This window comes from Varanus komodoensis, unplaced genomic scaffold, assembly GCF_004798865.1.
Source record: "Varanus komodoensis strain SLA01 unplaced genomic scaffold, ASM479886v1 scaffold1, whole genome shotgun sequence".
In the NCBI taxonomy this organism is placed as follows: domain Eukaryota; kingdom Metazoa; phylum Chordata; class Lepidosauria; order Squamata; family Varanidae; genus Varanus; species Varanus komodoensis.
Window position 1 is genome coordinate 126,835,264 of NW_025335268.1, and position 6,623 is coordinate 126,841,886.

A 6,623-nucleotide genomic window follows, 5' to 3' on the forward strand; every position below is an offset into this window, starting at 1 on the left:
CCCAAACATAAATTTGTCACAAAGCAAAGTGCTTGAGGCAACCAGTGTGAAGAGATTCAGAGGTTACCCAGTGGCCTGCTTTAAGGAGACTAACAAAAGTGACCTAACAGACATTAAGACTAATGTCAGGGGATAAGAAGTTCCTGCAAATTACAGGAGCAGCTGCATGGCAAAGCAGACAAATTCCAGACTCTTAGTTGATACACAGAATTGTGACATGGAAGGTTTCCATCACTCTAGAAAAGGAAGAGAAGTGGAGAGACATCCATTATTTACTTGCTAAATTTGCAATTCTTGCACTTATGCCTTGCCCTGCCAATCTAGAACTGTCCTCCTCAGCTACAAAAAAAATGTGTAATATAAACCACAACAAAGCCATCAGCTGATGAGATTCTTGGTTGCTCAGGAACAGTGTGGCATAGAAATATACTTTCAAAATCACATAATTTAGGAGATAAAAAGGGACACTGCATTCTCCAAAGGGCTAGAGAATGTAGTCCCCAAAGCATCACATCAGAAATGGATCTGGTGAAAGCAAGAGCACATTCCTAGCAGAGTCTTCCAGGAACACAGCCAGATGTCTGTCAGGGAAACTGCCAGTGATCATCTGGTCTGAAGCCATGACCTGAGACTACCAAGCATAAATTGCTTGCTTGCTTAATAGACAAATGTAAGAACTGGAAAGTGGTTGGCGGAGGAGGAGGAGAAGCAGCAGCAGTTCTGGAAAGATTTGGGAGTGATGCCAGGAACCAACATTCTACCAATGTATCATGAGAACAATAAAGAGATCCCTTTTAATCTTTACATTGAGAGATGCAGTGGGTATCTTCCTTAACTTCAAGGTTGTGATAAAATCCTTTCCCTGCAAAGATGAAAGTCAGAGCAAAAGCTCAGGAATCCACAAATATGTTCATACACACAAAAACTGTCTCAATCCTGGGAAAGGGAGTATATGTGAAATGCTTTCAAGTTGACGGTCAGTAGTTGGTTCTGTGTCACTCAAATATTCTTTCATTTTTCACAAATTAATCATTATGTTGGTTGAATTACTGTCTTGAAGTTCCTTGCTCAAATTGGAACTTTCTTAATTTTATTTTTAAAATATTTTTAATCACTCTTTTGTGAACGCATGTTGCCAAATAAGTTTTTAACATTTGTGTGATACTATGGTTAAATACGTGCATAAACATAGTACATACACACACATACACAAAGAGCACAGGAGTACACACCAAAATGCTGGGGGGAGTACGTGGCATCTGAGAGACATGCATGATTAAAGCTGGCTTGGAATTTTTAATTAAAACAAAAAATCAGGCTTGGCCTTTATCTGGCAGAAACACTAGAGTAGTTCACTGTTCTGTGTAAGAACACCTGCACAGGAGCTAACATAAACTGGCATTCCACAACAAATGGGATAACACAAGCAGTTTTGAATAATCAGAGTCAAGTCTATATATTTGAATATATTTGCCCAATATGTTGCCCAAAATGTAGGGCAAAATTTGAGTTGCTTGATTAATGCAGATAATCCATTTGTTCACTGAAAACTTGAAATTCCCATTTGACCATCTAATCATTAACCTCGAGGAGGCCAAAATAGCACTGAGTTCCTCCACCTTTTTTGAGCAAGCGTCCTGAAAATGCTCCATTGATCCGTCTACATAATCTAAAGTTTGCCACAAGCGGAGAATGAGGAGGGGTTTATGTTCACAGAACAAGTTGCATAAAGTGACTTGTACAAATCGATCAAAAGCCCATAAGCAAAATACAGTCCCAGAGAAAGTGTGTAGAGGATTGCTGGTTTGATGAGTGTGTGAACTGGTCTATGGGTGGTAGTCATCAGTGGTGCAGCGGCAAATTTAGACGTGGGGGGTCCATTCATGATGGTCAGAGATGCACCTCAAAGCCACGCCCCACCCAAGCCACACACCCCGATCCACATCCATTTCCAAGATTATGCAACCTATGATTATACAATAAAAATGAGTGTTGTCATTTTGTTTAAATTCTGTTGAGTAATGAATGCAAGATGAGGGTATCTCTTACTTCAAGTGAAACGACGACAGCTTCTAGAAATTGTTTATTACCTTATTATGAATGACTTTTTCAATCACATTCACACCCCGCTATCCAGCCGAAAAGCTCCCCAAGTGGCTTATGTGGAGTTAATAAGGCAGCTCCTACCTACAGGCTCTCTAAAAACATAACATACAAGGGAAAAGGGACAGGGAGGGAAGAGGAAAAAAGGAAACTCGCATACTAATTACCACACTTGTAGAAACATATGTAGTTATATTTTCCCAAGAACAACAGTCTGGATTGGCAATCACTGTTTGGTTTCTTTTGACTTTTTCTCACCTCTACAACTTTGTGTGTGCATATGTGAGGGAAATCCTCCATGAGTCCAGAGTCCATAGTTTAGGGATTCCAGTTTCTCAAAATATCCAATAATCTTTTATTGTGCTCTCATTGGATCCACACTGAATCATGCATAAAGTAGATGTAAGAGGTACTTAAGGCTATCAGAAGTCGTGGCTAATTTTTCTCATCAATTCCAGGGAATATGCTCCAGTTATTATCCTTTTATTCCACTTTAGCCATGATTTCTCCCAAATAATTCTGGGGCTAAGAATCACTAGACAATGCTTATTTGCTCCACAGCAGAAATGGTTTATCACAGGAACTCTGGAAACTGTACCTCTCTGTGAGGAATAGGTGTCCGCTAATGACACTCAGTATCTTTGACAAATTACGGTCTCTGAATTCTTTGGGGAAGTAATGGCTGTTAAAGCGGAATAAAAGTGTTCCAAATGTGTGGTGTGAATGCAAGGAGGTTTTTGGAGCAGCAAAGGCAAGCTGACCACATGTTCCTGAGGAGCAGAGGCTGATCATGAGGAAAAGTGTCACAGAAAACACATGTGCATGCCTGGCAGGCCTCTCCAGATAGGGAGTTCCCAGGAATGGTTGGGAACTGGTGAAAAAAACATCCCTGTTCTTAACCTGTTAAATTCAGGACTCTGATACAGGACTCTGGCAGCTGCCAGCCACAAAACAGCAAAATTAAGTCTCTTGAGGGGTGCGGCAGGGAGGGGGAAGGAGAGTGACCCCGGCTTCAGGGATCCAGCCCCTCCCAAATAAGTGAGGGCACTCCAATCTCCCAAGGGACCCCTCCACTAAACCCTTCATATTATTTTGAGGGAAATTCCTTTCCAACCACAAACCTGGGATGAGATCCAACTCAAGCAATAGCAATCCTTTTCAGTGAAATATTTGCACTCTATCTGCTTCAGTCCTTAAATGAACTGTTACCCTCTGAGAAAGATACACTGGGAAATTATTTGTTCAACATCAAAGTGGTCCTCTTAGCTATTAGAATTCAAAATGGATGCTTTCAGATGACATTTTAATGTGACGTCTCACTGCTGCATTCACACAATTGTACAGAGGTCCATCTTCCAACTGTAACCCTCCTGTTTTTTCCTGCTATTCCTTCTATCTTTTTCTCCCCACCACCCCATCTATTAAGGAAGAAAAGAATGAGTTGTATGTCATGCTATGGAATGGCTAATTGCAGGGTGGCTTAGAATGATGTCCTACCCAACACAGCTTTTTTGTTATGGGTGAACTTTTTGCAAGCAAGCAAGCCACCCTCAGGGCCCATGGCTTGTAACAGGGCTCTTTGGATGGCTTGTTCTCAGAATGGCTTGTTGGGACATCTGAAATTGAGCAGTCATTTCAGCCTGGCTTGTTTAAAACAGTGCAAGAACTGCTTGGCAAGTGCATCAAAAAAAGCCTGCTGACCACATCTCATGAACTTGCTGGTGCCAGTGCCTCCACTGCTGTCAGTGCTCTCTGTCCCCATTGAAATACGGCAGTGCCCCATCAAGTCTTCAGTCCGCACTTTTTTCCCTCTTTGGTCCTTAAAAAGTGTACAAAAGACTAGGTGTTTCTGCCCACACCTTCAGTCCTATGCAAGTGTGCACATATACAGAACTGCAGCAAGGTGTATTCTCCTACTGCATTCTCCAGCTTCATTGATTGTCAGACTGGCCAAGTTGAAATAAGCTCCACATATTCCCACAGTAATTATACCCACAGCAAAACTCCCATATTTTTCTACCATCCTGTTCCAAGAGCATCATCAAAGTAAGTGCCAAAGTGGAGGAGGAATTTAACAGCTGGTCTTTCAGCATGGTGTGAGAGAAGGAATTTTCTGAGTGGCATTTCTCAGTGTGCAGAAGGCATATTGATGTGCTTGAATAGTGTACTAGCTGCTCTCATACTGGCACAAGAATGTAAACTGCACTCCTATGATAGTGTGCACTTGCTGAGAACCAAAGAAAAAACAATGGGAAAAAAGTGAACTCATTGCACAAATTGGACAGGCCAAAAGATGTGCCAAGGTTAAAATTGCTCAGGTAGGAGTAGCAATCAGAGTTGAATGTGGGTGGTTTCCTTCTATAGGGAACGTGAAGTGCCAAATGTTGTGCGTTGCAACTTGTAGACTTGGCAGCTATGTGGTGATGTGGGGGAGCTCTTGGCTGTTGGGAATACAAGGAACTAAAAGGGACTATGCTGCAAAGGAATCTGGGATGTGTGTCTGGAGAGAGTGGAAAGGCTGAAAGGAAAAGAGACCACACCAAAGCACCATGGGCCCAACTGTCTGCTTGGAATAACACTGGTTGCTTTTTGAGCAACCAGCCCACAGTGGCTTATTCTCCCCACCATGGCTTAGACTCAGGGGGACTTAGAAAATAACCCAATAATAGCATAGTATCTTTTCATCCATAGTGCCAGGGGCTGTCTTGAAGAACTCAAGTTTCACTGGTTAGGCTTCAACTGAAATTTGAATTGTTAATCAATTCTTGTTCTCTCATCTTGTGAACCATACCACCACCAAAATGATTCCATGAGGATGGGCGCTCTGAAGATTTTGGAGGAATGCCCAGGAGGATTAAAATTATCATTCACATGCATTTTTGAAAAATATCAGGTTTTTGTCAGTTTATTCTTTCCCTGAAGCATAGCCCTGGGGACCCACTTGGGACTGCTGATGGGAAGATATTAAGTACCCAACATTTTTAGAAAAAGAGGTCTCGTAGAAATGTGGTGGTGGTAAGTCCTTTCTGTGCCAGTGTTGATTAATGGGCACCCCTGGCACTCTGGTCCTTTGCTACTACAGTAGAACAGAAGAGTCTGTCCTAAAACCAAATCAAGACTCTCTCTAGTCCAGCTTCATGCTTCCAGTTGTGGCTAGCTGAATATCTCTGGGAAGCATGTAAGCAAAGCCTAAAGGCAACAAGTCCTGTTCAATTGTTTAGCACACCTCACTTCTGAATGCAAACGCGTTCTGTTCTGTGAAGTCCTTTTAATAGGCCTTTCCACCATGAAACTGCCCAAGCCTGCTTCAGACTTATCTAGATTGGGGCCCCTCACCCCATCTTGTGGAAGTGAATGAATCTTCTTTTATCTTTCCTGATTCTACTGCCCAATCGTCCAAGCTGGTGAAGAAGGTGTTATTACTTGGTTTTGGTTTTTAATTGAGGCAGCTCCCTGTATGCCATCACCAGACAACTCACTGACTCTCTGGACGGAGGTCATTCACCAGAACAGGTTTGATGACTTACAGCACTTTCTGTCAAGAGCTATGGGAGATTAGCAAGACGGTTGTTTCTTATGGCCCACTTTGGTTATAGTAGTTGTTTCCTAGAAATGACTTCTGCAATGCAAATTGTCCACTGTGTTAAGGAAATAAATTTAGGAATGCCTGTCTCAGCTACTTCCAATTTGTGTCATGAATTTGGATCAGAAGAGAGGTGATTATAATGCTTGCCTTGGCAATATACTTAGCACTAAATTTGCATCATGACTGACAGCCATTTGCATGAGAGTACATAAGCAGTCACTGGGCTTTCCCATATCTGGTACTGTCTGTGTGGCCATCCTTTAAAATAGGCCTGAAATTGCCTCCCCTAAATAACTATGACAACCCCTCTCCCCCATCAAAGCCCTCCTTGAAGGGCTTTTCTCTCTCCCAGCATACACAGAATTGCACCCTTGATCCGTGAAGCAAGAATTGAAGGTGTGTGGCCCTCCAGATGTAGGTCTGCAACTTCCACCATCCCTCATCATTGGTGCAGTTGATGGGAATTGTAGTCCATCCATATCTGAAAGCCCACACATCGCCCTGTTGTAGGTTGTGCACATTAATGGCTGTAATACTGGTCTTTTGACAGGAAGAAGCAGGTCTTCTTCTTTTACTCTTACTCTCCGATGAAAAAGAGTATCGTTCTTTTCCGGGCGCCTCCAAAGGGTTCCCAAAATACATCGGCAGGCCAGAGCTACGGCGGACCAGGACAGCAAGAGCACAGGAGAGCCAGCAAGGGCAAGGTGGCGCGGGGGACAGGCTTTCCCCATTTACCACCCCCGCCACTCCGCGCAGGGTTAACCTTTCCCTCCCTGCAGCGCTGCTGCGCCTTTCCCTCCCCCGCCTTCTGCTACGCTCGTTCCCTGCCATTGGCTGCGCCTGTGAGTTTAGGCTAGAAAGCTCTGTAATTAGGTCCCCGGCGGATACAGATCCCGTTTCCTGGGCAAGCAGTTTAGAAAAACAGAAAGGAAAA